The following is a 17493-nucleotide window of genomic DNA, read 5'->3' as shown; positions in this document are numbered from 1 at the left end:
AGTCCAGGGGTTATAGGAAATTAGGGTCTGAGCACGAGACTCCTCAGAGGATATAATTTTAAAAGGGCAAGTTCTAATGGACTTGGAGGAGGAGGGAGTGGGGAGAGGTTCTAAGAAAAAGGGAAGTTCAGTGAGAGAATTGGAATGAGGAATTAGATGGTATAAAAGAGGTAGAGATAATGACAAAGGAGATGGGAGAGGGAGAAAAGGCCTCAAAACCTTCTTAAATTTCTTTTGTTTGTGTGCCTTGATTAGTTTAGAAATTGTACTTTGAAAAGAGATGATTTTAGAGAACTGAATACTCTTGGAAGCCTCAAGATACCAATTGAAATAGACATCCCACTCACTGTGTTTTATTTTACAGTCAGGCCTTCTAACTTGGTTCTAAGAAAAACAAGTTTGAGGATATCAGAAATCCCCCATAATGGTCACTGGAGTTCTAAATGATGTATTGTTACATTGGTCCAATTAATTAAAAATGTGCATGAGAAGGAACTGTAATTTTTCTTTAATTTTTATTTATTTGTCAGAGAGAGCACAGGCAGTCAGAGTGGAAGGCAGAGGCAGAGGGAGAAGCAGGCTCCCTCCCAAGCAAGGAGCCAGATGTGGGACTCCGTCCCAGATCTCTGGGATCATGACTTGAGCAGAACACAGCCGCTTAACCGACTGAGCCCCCCAGGCATTCCGGAACTGTAGCTTTTAAATGTAAAACCAGCAAGGGTCCCAGAAGGAGGATGATCCTGAGAAATTTTTAACAGATTGGGACACCATCACTCAAAAACCAGAGGTTCAGGAAGCAGAAGAGTATTCACCAGGAAGGACAATGCTTTCATAAAAATGACATCAAAAAACCAGATCCTGAGTAAAGTCAGCTGAAAAGTCGCCCTAAAGGAGGGAGCTCAGATCTGAAAGGAGACTCACTGAACCAAATGGAAAGAGATGACTCACAGAAGGAGAGAAAGAGAGCGCACAGGAGCTTAGGTGAGTACCTCACACAGTTCTGGGCTTGTTATTCTCATAGGGGTTTATCTTGTTCAAGTATCTTTGTGGTTGCCATGTGATGTTGACCTTAAAAAAACAGAAGAGCCAGTTATTTTACCAGCAAAATGAGCTTACTCAGGAATAACAAAGGAATTTCCACAAGCAAACTATGACAAATTATAGACAAACCTAGAGACTAGAAGAGAGGGGCTTATTCTTATAGGGCAAAAGAGCTGGCAGGGCGTGTTTTGCTGCATTCTCATTGGCTGAGCTGTTGCTGGGCAAGGAGAGATTCTTTCTACACGCTGCGGTCTGTCACTGTAAGCTTCCTCCTGTTGGGAAATGTGAGGTATTCTCTTATGGCAAAAGGTACTGTGTGAGAGCTCCCCCTTTCAGGGCTTCCAGACTCCCATCTTTTTTGTTGTTCAGTTAGCCTCTGTAAAAATTAACATCGTTAGTTTTTGATGTAGTATTCAGAGATTCATTAGTTACATATAACACCCAGTGTTCATCACAGCATGTGCCCTCCTTAATACCCATTACCCTGTTATTCCCGCCCCTGAGCCCCCTCCCTTATGAAACCCTCTGTTTGTTTTCTGGGTTCCATTGTCACTCATGGTTCCTTCCCTCTCTGATTTCTCCCCCTTCAGATTTCCTTCCCTTCCCCTATTGTCCTCCATGCTATTGTTTATGTTCCACATATGAGTGAAATCATATGATAATTGCCACTCCCTGCTTGACTTACTTCACTTAGCATAATCCCCTCTTACATCAATTAGAATGGCAAAAATTAACAAAACATGAAACAACAGATGTTGGCAAGGATGTGGAAAAAAGGGAACACTCTTGCACTGTTGGTGGGAATGCAAGCTGGTGCAGCCACTCTGGAAAACAGTATGGAAGTTCCCCAAGATGTTAAAAATAAAGCTACCCTATGACCCAGCAATTGCACTACAGGGTATTTATCACCCAAAATACAGATGTAGTGAAAAGAAAGGGCACATGTACCCAAGGTTCATAGCAATAATGTCCACAAAAGCGAAACTGTAGAAGGAGCTGAGATGCCCTTCAACAGATGAATAGATAAAGAAGATGTGGTTCATATATACAATGGAATATTATTCAGCCATCAGAAAGGATGAATACCCACCATTATAGACTCCATCTTTAATGGAGTTAAGCTACAAGGTTATACACTTACACAGTTACACAGATTGTTAAGTTATACAGATCTATATTAAATTTCCAGGCTTATCTTCCATTTTTAATAATTGTTACACCATTTCCTTTTTTAAAGTGTTGAATTGGTGGTTGAAGGCATTACCTTACAGATCTAGCTATATAGTATTTGCTATTCATTGCAAACATGTAACTCAAAAGAGATAAGTAGATGATATTTTTATAAACATTTAATAAAAGGAAGGTAAAATAAAGATGACTCCATGATAAAGATGAATCAAAATAGAAAACATAGAAGAAAAGGCAGAAAAGCTTAAAAAGAAATAATTTAGTGATCAATAAACAACAAAAAAGGTAGAATGAGAAAGTTTAAATGATTAAAAAAAAATGCTTAAAACAGTGCAGCCACTCTGGAAAACAGCATGGAGGTTCCTCAAAATGTTGAAAATAGAACTGCCCTATGACCCAGCAATTGCACTACTGGGTATTTACCCTAAAGATACAAACGTAGTGATCCAAAGGGGCACGGGCACGCGAATGTTTATAGCAGCAATGTCCACAATAGCCAAACTATGGAAAGAACCTAGATGTCCATCAACAGATGAATGGATCAAGAAGATGTGGTATATATACACAATGGAATACTATGCAGCCATGAAAATAAATGAAATCTTGCCATTTGCAACAACATGGATGGAACTAGAGCGTATCATGCTTAGCGAAATAAGTCAAGCAGAGAAAGACAACTATCATATGATCTCCCTGATATGAGGAAGTGGTGATGCAACATGGGGGCTTAAGTGGGTAGGAGAAGAATCAATGAAACAAGATGGGATTGGGAGGGAGACAAACCATAAGTGACTCTTAATCTCACAAAACAAACTGAGGGTTGCTGGGGGGAGGGGGTTTGGGAGAAGGGGGTGGGATTATGGACATTGGGGAGGGTATGTGCTTTGGTGAGTGCTGTGAAGTGTGTAAACCTGGTGATTCACAGACCTGTACCCCTGGGGATAAAAACATATGTTTATAAAAAATAAAAAATTAAAAAAAAATGCTTAAAACAATCAGAAAAATCAAAGTGAGGTTTGTCTCAAGGATGAAATTCACTATTTCAATTTGGGTATGCTGAAAGGGGGTCTGCTTTTCCTTATATCTCTTTGGCTCAATTTAGGCTTGCTAATGGCAGAAAACTTAAACTTGTCAATTCACCTTGATTTACTACCTTCTGTTTTAAAACATAACCACTTTTGTCTACTGGCTCTGTTCATTTGGCATTTTCCCTCTCCCTCTTTTGCTTGCCTTCTCCCTGGGGTGCCCTGAGACTCCAGGGGCTGACATGGTGTCCTGGCACTGGGGGATGGGACACCTGGGGGTGGTCCTGCCTCTGCCCTCACTGGCCTCTGTCCTTTGGGCTCAGCCATGTGCTGTGTCCACCCAGCTCCCCTTGCTGATATCTTCAGCTCCACTACAGCTTGCATAGAGCAATCCCACACACATTGCTGTTTCTTTGTCCCAGTTGTGAACCTCTTCCTTCTGAAGCCTACCTCTGTGTCCTTTTTCAGGGAAAATGACAATTGGCAGGGGCTTTTCTGTGCCACCTGGGCATGCCTGGGCCTCTGTGGGATTGCTCTCAAGTCTGCTAACCCAGACACTGCCCTCAGCATTGCTAATTCATTGCCTTGAGTCAGGCTGGACTTGGGGCTTCTCTAGGGTCCTTCTCTCAGTTTCCTCAGGCCACATCTGGGAAAGGAAGCACAAAACTCCTCTGTTCTGGAGGTCCCCAAACTTATTAGAAAGATCTCATTAACCCTGCAACATTGGGGCTCGGCCTATACAGGAAGTCGCCTGACTCTAAGCTCTTCTCAAAAACCATGTCCTTTTGACATGTCCCTCTTCAATCACTGGTTGAATTCTTAACTGCTTTTGGGAGGGGAAACAGCTCCGATGTCATCGTCCCTCCTCTCATAAGCCCCTCTCCCCACAGAGGGACATATATGACTTTCGGTGGAGCCTCCAGTGCCCAAACTCTAACACAAATAAGGCACCTCTGATTCTTAATGAGTAGGAGACTAGCTGAGGCTGCTGGTATCCTCCAAACCTGACAGGGGGCCTCAGGGAAGAGGAAAGTATATGGAGCTGAGAAAAAGTGAATAAAATAATAAATGAATAAAGTAAATAAAAGTAAATGAATAGAATAGTAAATTACCAGAAAATGAATAAAGTAAGGGAAAATTTGAGTGAAACTCTCATGGGCAGTTATTAGGGTAATGTAGCCTGATATGTGGGGGATAAGAACAGAAAGCCTGGTTAGATATAGGCAGGCTTCCAACTCCTGACTGTTTCTTGAGACCCAGGGGAATAAAACAAGGCAGAAAACTTTAAATAGAACAGCCTTGGGGTAGAAGACTAAGTGGGGCTTCCTGAGGGACCCAATAGCCTTGTGAAGAGAAACACAGGAATGATAATTCCAATCTATAGCACCATAGGCTCTGGCATCTGCCCTTAAACCTATCTCTTAACCTACCTCTAAACCTTGCCCCTTATACCTACTAGGAAAACACAAACTACGTCCCTGGCATCAACCTGAACCATGTTGCTAATCATGGAAGCTACGACAATAACTATAACTTGCTACCAATATTCATTTTTAATTTTACCTAAGTTAAGAAAAATGATCCATTTTTAGCTAAACACATGGTTACCCAGAATAAAAACTATGTTCCTCAGCCTTCTTGTAGCTAATTATGTCCATATGACACAGAATATTTTTTACAACTAGATGCTAATAATACATTTGAAACCTATAAAAGTGAATTTCTAGTAAAAATAGAAAATACTAATATTGTCACAAAAAGATAACTTGAAGAGGCTAATAATAATCACAAAACCAATGAAACTGGTATTCATCAGAGATCTCCCCCAATCTCCCTAAAAGCTCCAGACTCAGAGACAGTATTATAGTTGAATTCCACAAAGTTTTGGGGAATAGATAATATTTGTTTAATACAAGTTGTTTCTGAAAATAGGGGAAAAAGATACGATACCCAGCTCTTTTTTTTTTTCATGAGGTTAGTTTAACCTTTTTCCCAAACTTGAATAAGGAAAGGAAAAGGAAAGAAAGTTATAGGCCCATTTTCACTTATTAACAAAGACATAAAATTATAAGTAAACTATTGGTTAATTAAATCAAATAGCATATTAAAATATATTATGATCAAGTAACTTCTTCAAGAATGCAAAGACAGGGGCACCTGGGTGGCTCAGTGGGTTAAAGCCTCTGCCTTCGGCTCAGGTCATGATCCCAGGGTGCTGGGATCGAGCCCCGCATTGGGCTCTCTGCTCAGCAGGGAGCCTGCTTCCCTTCCTTTCTCTCTGCCTGCCTCTCTGCCTACTTGTGATCTCTCTCTCTCTCTCTGTCCAATAAATGAATAAAATCTTTAAAAAAAAAAAACCTACATTTTTTGGTGGAACTTAATAAGCTGACTCTAAATTTTATATAAAAGAGCAAAGGGCCAAGAAGACTCAAGAGATATTTTAAAGATGACAAGCAGGGAGACATGCCTTATCAGATATCAATATTTATGATGAAGTTAAGTAATTAAAACAGTGTGACATAAATGCAGAAATAAACACATGGAAAAATGAGACAGCTTAGAGAGTCCAAGAACAGGCCTATTCACTAAGAAAACTTTTTGTTTTTTAAAGATTTTATTTATTTATTTGTCAGAGAGAGAGCTTAAGCAAGGGAGCAGCAGGCAGAGGGAGAAGCAGATTCCCAGCTGAGCAGGGAGCCTGATGCTGGGCTGATTCCAGGACCCTGGGGAAAATTGTGAACCGTATGGGGAAAAGCTACAACTAGAGCCACATCTCACCATACACAAATATGACTCCAGCTAATTTAGACTTGGATGTCCAGAGCAAAATTTTAATCCTTTTGGAGAAAATTTTAAAAGAAATTACTTTATGTCAGGATATTAAAATATTTTTTTAGGTAAGACAAAATAAGTTTAACTGTAAGTAAAAAGATTGGAAAATTTGACTAGGTTTTTCTTTTAAAAATCTGCATTACAGAAGATACCATGGAGGAAATGATAAGCCACAGGCTGGGAGAAGGTATTTACAGTGCAGCTGATAGACAAAGGATTGGTATTTAATATGTAAAGGATTTCTAAAAAGACAAAAGTAACAGATAACACAATATAGAAATGGTAAAGGGTATAGACAGGCAATTCACAGAAAACTTTGAAAGGAGTTTAACCTTAAGAGTAATGAAGGAGGGGCACCTGGGTGGCTCAGTGGGTTAAAGCCTCTGTTTTCGACTCAGGTCATGATCCCAGAGTCCTGGGATTGAGCCCCGCATTTGGCTCTCTGCTCAGCAGGGAGCCTGCTTCCCCTTTCCCTCTCTGCCTACCTCTCTGCCTACTTGTGATCTCTGTCTGTCAAATAAATAAATAAATAAATAAATCTTTAAAAAAAAAAAAAGAATAGTAACCAAGGAAATGCAAATGAAAACCATAGTGAGGTTCTACTTTGTATTAACAAAAATTTTTAATTTTTACTTCTGTAGGAGGTGGGAACAATATTGGTTAACACTGCTGGGGTGGGGTTGGGGTGTATAAATTAGAATCATCACTTAGAGCAATTTGGCAAAATGTAGCAAAGGTGAAAATGCTTATTCCCTATAATGCTGCAATTCTACTTCAAGATGTATACCCTAGAAACTTGTACAGATACACAGCATCTACAGGATGCTCACTGCAGCATTACTTATAATGGCAAATAACTAGAAATTTCATTGATGCCCATGAACAGAAGAACAGATAAATAAATGATGTATCTTCACACTCATTTATTGGTCATGTGATCTAGAGCTTAACCCTCTGTATCCTTGTTTCTGAACCTAATGATGGGGATCACAATTGTACTGATCTCTGTAGAGAAGAGGAAAACAGAATTTCATCAAAAAGATCCAAGCAGAAGCCAGAAAAATGACAGGATCTAAAGGGCAAAAAGTACTACAGATCAATGTCAAAGATAAACAGAGTTGAAGGCTCAAAAGCAAGAAAGAAACTAAATTGTTCAAAATCAAGCCTTTTGACAATAAGTTTGTGTTGGAATTCCCACTTGGGTGGCTTAGGGGAGTTCATTTATGGACAGGGCATCTGTAATTCAACAGTTACACTAGGTATTTACCAAAATGATACAAAGGTACCGATTTGAAGGGGTACATGCACCTGATGTTCATAGCAGCATTATTACAGTAGCCAAACTATGGAAAGAACCCAAATGTCCATCAGTTAATGAATGGATAAAAAAGATGTGGTGTATATACACAATGGAATATTACTCAGCCATCAGCAAGAATAAGATCTTGCTATTTGCAAAGACGTGGATGGAGCTAGGCTAAGCAAAATAAGTCAGAGAAAGACAAATACCATGATTTCATTCATATATGGAATTTAAGAAATAAAACCAATGAACATAGAGGGAAACAAACCATAAGAGACTTTTTAGAAGGATTATATTTATTTATTAGAAAGGAAGTGTGTCTCTGTGAGTGTGAGCAGGAGGATGGGCAGAGGGAGAAGCAGACTTCCCACTAAACATGGAGCCCAATGGGGGCTTGATCCCAGGGTCCTGGGATCATGACCTGAGCTGAAGGCAGTCGCTTAACAGACTGAGCTACCCAGGCGCCCCTCACATAAGAGACTTTTAATGATAGAAAACAAACTGAGGATTGATGGAGGAAGGTGGGTGGAGGGTGAGCTAAATGGCTGATGGGTATTAAGGAGGGCACCTGCTATTATGAGCACGGGTGTTATATATGTGATGAATCACTAAATTCTACTCTTGAAATAAATGTTACACTATATGTTAACTAACTAGAATTTAAATATAAATTTGATAAGAAAAAAATGAATAAAATTAAGAATTATTAATATCCATGTATTTGCCCACAAACAATATAATGTGTTGTTTTGTGTGTTTTAAAAATAAGAGTTGTGGGGCACCCAGGTGGCTCAGCTAGTTAAATGTCTGACTCTTGATATCAGCTCAGGTCAAGCCCAGCATGGGGTTCACTTAAAAAAAAAAAAAATAGAGTAAATATGTCATACAGCACATGTTGTTGAACAACTTGCCTTCATCACTGAGCATATTTTGAACTCTAACCATGTTAACTATGTTGATCTAGTTCTTTTAACTGCATATATTCTATCATATAGTATACCACATTTTACTTATTCATTCTTTTCTTGATGCGTGTTGTGCTTTCCAACTATTTGCCATTATAAGCAATGCTACAGTGGACATCTTAACATCCAGTTCTTCTTTAGCAAAGAAACAACCGTTTCTAGAGCAAAGAAGAATAAACAATAATTCTGATTTTTTGTGTGTGTGCTTTTTATGGTAAAGGACTAAGATGCATCCAAAATTAAATTGTTATGCATTAGGTGTGTCCAGGTTCTACCAGTTTGTTGATTCTAGATAAGATCACATATCTTGGCAGACTTCTCTAGTATGTAAGAATAATAGCTTGAGATTCAAACTGCCCAGGTATAAATCTTGTCTTAGTTTCCAATTACTGAGGCTCATTAGCTAGTCAGAAAAAAACTTTCTCCTTTCTCTTTTAGCTAGTCAGCTAAAGAGTGGACTCAGGTCTGTTTCTGTTGGCCATCAGTACCTTTGAACATTTTTCTCAATGTTTAGGCAAGGGAATCCCCACTTGAGTCTGTATCTCCCCCTACAGAAGCTGGAGCATAGTCATGAGATCCACCAGTCAGATACCAGAGCTTGAACCCTAAAGGAATAGAATGTTTATTCTGGCAAGTTTGGGGGAGACTATCCTGTTTTCAGAGGGGGTGACATTGCAGGTTCTAACGTGTTATCCAGACCTTTGTCTAACGTCAGAAGTCTTGGTGATGCAAGCTTCATTGTCTAGCCCAGGGTGGCAGCATAAGTGAGATTTGCAGCATGATTTGGGGTGTGGTTCCTGGTGAGGTTGCCTCAAAATCCTATTTCTCTGGCTAGCAAAGAAACTTAAAATCCTTTAATAAATTATTTTACATTTAAACAGATCAGAGTTGCTTTCAGCTTTTTGCAATTAAGACTCCTTTCTAAAAGAGGGTGGATTCCATAGAAGACTGTCTTGGATCTTCCCATTATATTATGTAACATTTTCTTTCTCAGAATGCACTGGCACTCTGATAAATGGGAGCTAGAAGAGTTCAAAACTGAATTACTGTGGGCCCTGGATACCTTGTTTGTCAAACATTCAGGTCTGCCAATATTCGCTGTGTTAGATTATCCTTCTTATTTAAAAATAAAACAAAACCAAAAAACCCTATTTTTTCCTCTGTGATTTGGCTTCTGTGGCCCCTTCCAATCCCAATCAACTATACCAAGTACATCTACATATTATGTGAATTCTGGTACTCTAATTGTGGAAAGAGATTAGGTTCTCTTGCAGTAGGGCTTCTAGGCTCTAGAGAAATTAGAGGAGGGGTTAGATTCCTGTTTAACCCTTTTGAGTATCTCATGGCCATTAAAAAGTGTTTCATTAAAGGTCACCATGACCATGAGATCTAGAGCAACCCAAGTCTTCCTTTGACCACAGCTACCCCTCTTCTTGTGGCCTTTAAAGGTGGTATATGTACAAGGAAAAATAGCAAGAAAAAGTCACACTTTAATTTTTGTGTGTCTTAGACTCTAGTTCCAGTTTTAGAGAATTCTGTTAAGTAGGTTGCTTGGTGAGCTCTCCTTTTATGTAAGTTATTAGGCAGTATGGCCTCAGACCAAAGAAGCTGTGAGCCTTTTCTTTCTTTTACCCATTACATCCTTTTCTACCATCCCCTATAACACCCTTGGGTATTTTGGAGTAATCCAACACACACCTGTCAACACCGGACCACATGACACCACTGAGAAAATGGCATCCATGTGCTTCTCCACAGTGTGGAGCTGAGCAAGGCCACAGCTTGGACTTAGTCCTGGCCCAACCATATGGAACGATGGGGCAGGGGGAGAGAAGTTGATTTCCTTCCATATGGGAACAGACTCTGACTTAGGGCTGCAGCCAAGAGGAAAAAGGAGTTGAAAGAAAGAGAGCCATACCCTATATTGCTTTTAAACCCGTGACTGTACCCATTAGAAAACTAGGTCAAGGGACGCCTGGCTGGTGACTCTCCATTTCAGGGTCACGAGTCTGAGACCCACATTGGGTGTAAAGATTACTTAAAATAAACAAATGAACTTTAAAAAAAAAAAAAAAAAAAAGGAAAGGAAAGAAAACTAGGTCAAAACAGTGCCTTGACAACTGATCAAACCAGGTCAATACTCAATCTCCCGAGGGTGCAAGATAAAAGGCTGGGAAACTAGGAGAAGAGAAGCTTTGCAAACTTCTTGTGCCCAGGCCAGATTCATAGAAATTCCCAGATCCCAGTGAGTTTGTGTCCTAGCTGCTTCTCAAATTAGGACACCTGTTAAAATGGTAGAGTTAAATCTCTCACCCCAAACGATCCCAGTAATCTTCAGGATAGAGAAAATAGAATATGTTTATAGGGACACTGAAAGAAAAGGTAAAGAATATCAGGAGTTTGGGTGTTAGTTCAATTCTATTTATTTAAGGGGGGAGGAAGTAGTTGATGAACAAGTCTTTCCTTCTATCTACAAGGCAGTGAATTAAACTAACTAGCATGTTTACATGTATAAATGGCTAACCATAAAATTACATCAAGATAGGTAAAATCAAATTAGGTAAAATTAAATTATTTTAATTTAAAATATTAAAAAGGGGCACCTGGGAGGTGCAGTAGGTTAAGCATCTGACCCTTGGTTTGGGCTCATGTCATGATCTCATGGTGGTGGGACTGAGCCCTGAGTCAGGCTCTGTATTCAGAGCAGAGCCTGTTTAAGTGTCTCCCTCTCCTTCTGCCCCTTCCCACCCCAACCCTTGCTCTCTCTAAAATAACTAAATAACTAAACAGATCTTTAAAAATATATATTAAAAAAAAAAAAGACCGCTTCTGTCACTCCAGGGTCACTTTTTAAAGACTTGAAACTGTTCTACTAGCTGGCTCTTTCACGTCTCCTAGGATTGACACAAGTTTCAAAACTGTAACTAATGACCTGGGAGTAATTTATAATCCTGTGGCTAGGATAATTAAGTTGTCATTGACATAGAGATGGGAAGCAATATAAATTCTTGGATATTACAATGATCTTAAAATAATTTAAGTAATATCTAAGGAAAAACTTCTGTTTAAGATTGACTAGCACCAATGGTCCTTGTTTCATAGAATGTCAGAATTTCCTTACGTTTATTTTTGTGGTTTTTTTTTTTTTCAGTTTCTTTAATGGATTTAATTTTTAGAGCAGTGTCAGGGCACAGCAAAATCAAGCAGAAGCCACAGATTTCTGATATGCCCCACCCCTACATTGCCCAGCCTCCCCCATTATGAACATCCCCCCTTAGAGCCGTACTTTTGTCTTTATGGTTTTTTACTGTGTCTCAAGATTATGAGTCAACAAGGTTTGATCTTTTAAAGGCTTTGTCATCTATTTGGATCATCAAGAACTAGATGACAATTTTCATTAACAATCTTAATGTTACTTTCCCATATTAATTGAAGGCTTCTTACACTAAGTGAACTTTTTAAAAATTCACTCAATTATGGCCCAGTTGATTCTTGTGAGAAGGCAGTTGGAGAAAGTAAAAAACCCCAGACTAGGGGCACCTGGGTGGCTCAGTGGGTTAAAGCCTCTGCCTTCGGCTCAGGTCATGATTTCAGGGTCCTGGGATCGAGCCGAGGCAGGAAGCCTGCTTCCTTCTCTCTCTCCACCTGCCTCTCTGCCTGATTGTGATCTCTGTCTGCCAAATAAAATAAATAAAATCTTAAAAACAAAACAAAACAAACAAACAAACAAACAAAAACCCTAGGATTTCCCAAAAGGGTAGGAGTAGAAAAGAGAAGATGTGGTAACCATAGGCAGAGTTTGAGCCACTCTCTCCCTCTACCAAAAAATGTTTTGGGAGGGAATATTAGTGTCCTATGATTCTTCAGGTAAAAGAGTCAGAGGGTCAATTAAGTTTGTGAAAAACTGCATACTATCTGCCTCTCTTGGAAACTTACAATGCACAGTAAAGGTTCTGAGAAATCCTCAAGTAGAAGATCCTTATTTAATTTTCTCTGACCCAGCACTGCCTAAATGTATTTGACCATAAGGGTCATTTTTTCTTAAATAATTCTGTTCCATTAACATTTTATGGAATTTGCGCTCCATAAGAAATCATTTGGGAAAGTGCTGATCAGCATTTGGCATGAAGTTATCCAAGATGAAGCAAAAGGCAATATTACAAAGAGAGGTATAAGGCTAGAAAAAGTCAGAGCTCATGGGAGGCTTTGTTTGTTTTAATAAAGGATGGGAGAAGTAGGAGCATGTTTATAGGCTGGGGAAAGGAGTGGAAAGAGTTGATGAGATGGAAGTCACAAAAAAGGAATAATCTGTAGTGTCTAGTACCAAATGCGATAGGTAATATTATGAATACATTTTTCAGATGAGAAAAAATGGAGGCTTCAAGGGTTCGAGTAAGTTGGCCAGGGTCACACCTGGTTAATGGCAGATCTGGGCTGCAAGGTCAGGTGTGATCCCAGCTATGCTCTCTCCACTGCGTCATGCTCTCTTCCTATAAGTCCTGGTGATTTTGTTTTCTACATCTCTTTCCAAAATTTCCTCTTCTTTTGGAACACCAGCAGATAATAAGTCAAGTTTGGCACATTTTAAATTGTGATTCATAGGAAACAGGCTTTATTTCTTCCTTCCATGTCATCACACTTATCCCTCTCCCCTGCCTCTGGATACTCTCAGATCACTTTCCCAACCCCCTTCTCTGCCTCCAGCTCTTCTCATATGATGGTGAACTCATCATAATCATCATATATGTACCCACATATTATAAACACATATGGAAAATACACATGTATTCTACTATGTATGTAATATATGTATGTCTTTTTTACATGCATATATGTGTAAAACATATACATTATTAATCTGTGATATAATTATTTGCAAAATTCTCCCCCACCCATTACATTTCCCTACCTAAACTCATAACTCTTGTCTTGTGAATTTATGGTCAACTGCTGGGGGGAAAATATAGTGTAGATAATAACTTTGGGTGGGATTTCTAAACTCTTAATTGGAATTATTATTTGGTTATTTTGCTACTACTTTAGACTCTATTTTTACAGTACTGAAGCTTCAGTAAAATTTTGTTAGCATTCTGGGAAGGGATGGGTTAATTAGAAAGGTAGACAAGGAGAAGCTAGCCATTGTAATTTATTTAGATTTTCAAAGGCTTTTGACAAGTTTCCAAAGCAAATACTGTATTAGATAATTATATGAAAATATTTTGTTATGAAGTGCATGTTGGTTTAAAAACAAGCTCTGGCAGTGCATGGACATTTTTAACATAGATAACTGTAAAAATTTTAATAACATCTGTTTCCAGAGCCACATGAATGTTTTAAAGTGCATTGAGTAATGAAAATAGTGTTATTGCCAGTATATGCCTATGAAATTTAATTAAAAATTAGGGTACTTTCTTTCAATGCATGAGAGATCTGGGGACTGGCCTTTTTTCCCAAATCTCATCCTGTACAGAGCAATATGTTTTCTTGTGGTTACCATTGTCAATAGGGAGCAAATCTACAAATGACCTTGATCCACTATTACAGATCTTAGAATTAAGTCTTATCTTTACTTTCTTTACCTAGACTGGCTTCTCTTCCATCACTCTTCTGTTTATTTATTTTTCCCTGTTTATGTTTTGAGCTTTAAAAAAATCTTTTAAAATATTTGAAAAATTTTAAAACAAATCTGTGTAGTATATCCTAAGATAATATAGGGATTAACTTGAAGATTTACATTTCTCTATGTTAGCATCAGTGTGTGTTTCTCATTAACAGTTTTGTTGGTTTCTTTTTGTGATATTCAAATCTTCATAAATGGGCATGGAAATATAGTCAGCGGGATGTCCAGTTTGCAGAGTGGTCTTAAATAAAGAGCAAAGTCTTTTATATACTAATAAGACTCTGATTTATATTAACTCACATAACCAAAAATATGAAAGGATAATTGGTGGAAAATCTGTCTGGCAGGTATATACCTAGATGAAACAGAGTATAATCACTACATACTCACAGATCCTTGCAACTCAAGTGCCTCACCAACTCTCTGGGGGAAGAAGATATCATCTTTCCCTGTACAACACTTATGACTTATTTGGGAAGAGAGAACTAGTACATAAGGAATACAAGGGAATTCTGCAAGCGATTATGTAATTTAGTGTTAACATTGTGGAACATACAGAACTCTCCTGACACAGAATTTTGACATTTGCTTAGCTTTATTTCTCTCAAGTCCTTATTTCTTTGCTCCTCTCCTCTTCCCTGGGTCTTCCTCTCTCTGATTTCCCGGATACCCAGAGCATTCCCACCACCTCTCAACTCAAGTTCCTATATATTGAATTCAAGATGGCATCAATTATAAAACATTGTATCTATAAAAAACGATGCCAATTGGGGTGCCTGGGTGGCTCAGTGGGTTAAAGCCTCTGCCTTCGGCTCAGGTCATGATCCCAGGGTCCTGGGATTGAGCCCCGCATCGGGCTCTCTGCTCAGCAGGGAACCTGCTTCCTCCTCTCTGCCTGCCTCTCTGCCTACTTGTGATCTCTGTCTGTCAAATAAGTAAATAAAATCTTTAAATAAATAAATAAATAAATAAATAAAAAGATTTTCTTTAAAAAAATGATGCCAATTAAATTACATCACAATGCTTTCTTATTTAAAAATTGAAATAATTAGAATTACACTTAATTTTTTTACACATAGTACTTTTTTACATACAGAAAAAGGAAAATAAAGTTAATTAAATGGTTGAATCATTAAGATGTTCCCAAACTTTCACAACTTCCAATAAAATGTTATGAAACTAATTTGTATTGAGCTATAGATAACTAGTCCTAGATTAAATTTCATTTTAACAAGTTTCTTGTTCAACCTGAAGTCAACACACCTACATATTTATTGAATATTACTACATATCCTGTACTACAGAGGATCAAGCAAGTGCAGATAAAGTTAAATAAAGAGGGTAAGATTTGAAATTGATACTGTAAAATGGATGAGATTACACAGTTGGGGGTGGGATTCAAGATATAGAAAAGGGGGAAAGTGGGGCACCTGGGTGGCTCAGTGGGTCAAAGCCTCTGCCTTCCGCTCAGGTCATGGTCCTGGGGTCCTGGGATCCAGCCTCACATCGGGCTCTCTGCTCTGCAGGGAGCTTGCTTCCTCCTCTCTCTCTGCCTGCCTCTCTGCCTACTTGTGGTCTCTCTGTCTGTCAAATAAATAAATAAAATCTTAAAAAAAAAAAAAAAAAGAAAGAAAAGGGGGAAAGTTGAAAAAACAAACCTCTGTGACATTTGATTATTCAGTTGTAAATGAGATATTATAAGAACTGGTTTAAGGTTAGAAACAGTTCATTCAAGAATGAGTTAAATAAAATACATGTGAACTCAGGGTTATCCACTAAAACTACCATTAATATCAAAATATCCAGACTGGAAAAAAGCTCCTAATCACAGGTAACAGAAGAAAGAATAAAAGAATAGAAGCTGTCTCATGGAATATTGTGCAGTGTCACGGCCAGTGGGACAAATCGACCAGGAACGTGAGGGTAAGAGGATGAAGAAAAGAACTCGAGAAGCAAAGAGATGGGGGCAGGCGGAGCACTGAGGAGGATGTCCAACAGTGCTAAGTTTATTCAAAGCATTAAGGCCATATATGTAGTGATAATAGGAGAAGCAATACACCTGTGTCTAGTTAAACAACCACGCGTTCCCATAATAAGTTTCATGTTTAACTATAAGCAGACCTCAGGTCGCCTGGGTGGCTCAGTTGGTTAAGCGGCTACCTTTGGCTCAGGTCATGATCCCAGCATCCTGGGATTGAGTCCCACATTGGGCTCCTTGCTCCGCAGGGAGCCTGCTTCTCCCTCTGCCACTCTGTCTGCCTGTGCTCTCTTTCCCTCTCTCTCTCTGACAAATAATTAAATAAAAATCTTAAAAAAAAACCCCAGAAACCTATAAGCAGACCTCGTGACGCCAAACGGCTGATGCCAGTACAATTGTTCTGTATTGATACAGCAAACCTGAAAGTAATTTATGGGCTGTACTAGGACAGCGAGGACCAGCAACGAACTTTTGACCCCAACCAAATTGTTCTCATTTGTTTAGCAAGCATGTGGGAAGTCATGTAGGTGAGTGCACAACACATAGCACAGACCCTTTCTCAGTGCTACTCAACTTTTCCCGTCCTAAACCTTTTGTTAGGTCATTCAGACTTTAAAGGAGGCACAAGTCAGGGCCTGGTTTGGTCCTCGTCTCAAGCGTTATTGCGGCCTCCCACAATGCAGATATGTGAAAGTATAATAGAATGAAAAAGGAAGATACACAGTTGTCTGGGTGGCTCAGTTGGTTAAGCATCTGCTTTCGGCTCAGGTTATGATCTCAGAGTCCTGGGAATGAGCCCTGCATCAGGCTCTCTGGTCAGCTGGGAGCCTGCTTTTTCTTCTCCCACTCCCCCTGTTTGTCTTCTCTCTCTCTCTGTCAAATAAATAAATCTTTTTTTTAATTGAAATATGAAACTACACTTACAGTGTTACTACAACAATAAAAATTATATTTGCTTATAGACCAAACTATTTGCTTATAGTCCAAATTGCATAAAGAATTTAGGTAGGAATATGTATGGTTCTCTCTTCTAGATCTTTAATATAATCTTATATCTTCTTTTTAACAATTGGTTTGAAAGTACATGTGAGGAAGAGTGGCATGAACAGATTGGGAGGGAAGAATGATATAATAGATAAATCAAAAGGCAAAGATTATAAAAAGAATTACTCTCAAAATATTATTTAAATGCTAACATGAACTTATGCTTCTGATTCATGTTAATGTAATATTCTAATAAGTCACCAAAAGAAACAGAAAAAGAAGTTGGGATAATAGAGGTTGGGATAATAGAGGTTGCATTGGTTAAATGTCATATATTAATATTAATAACATATTAATACTTCATTATCAGTTTTTCATTCATAATCTAATTCATTCACTATTCATATTCTAATTCATAATCTAATTCATTCATAATCTAATGAATGCTCAAAATTTTTAAAACACAAAATTTGAAAGCTACAGTGGCCATTGATCTACTGACTCCCTAAAACTTCTACATTTGGATTTTCAGATATATATATTATGTTTTTAAAATC

General features: G+C 38.5%; 1 long non-coding RNA gene across 1 annotated transcript in view; it reads left to right on the top strand.

Moving 5' to 3' along the window:
• Positions 1-631: 631 nt before the first annotated feature.
• LOC116591385 overlaps positions 632-17493 on the top strand; it is a 119523-nt gene continuing 102661 nt past the window's right edge. Inside the window, exon 1 of the long non-coding RNA XR_004285988.1 lies at positions 632-981. This is a non-coding gene — a long non-coding RNA (uncharacterized LOC116591385). The remainder of the gene's footprint in view (positions 982-17493) is intronic.

The sequence above is a fragment of the Mustela erminea genome, chromosome 5 (assembly GCF_009829155.1).
Source record: "Mustela erminea isolate mMusErm1 chromosome 5, mMusErm1.Pri, whole genome shotgun sequence".
NCBI lineage: Eukaryota > Metazoa > Chordata > Mammalia > Carnivora > Mustelidae > Mustela > Mustela erminea.
This window is presented reverse-complemented; position numbering and strand designations above follow the sequence as displayed.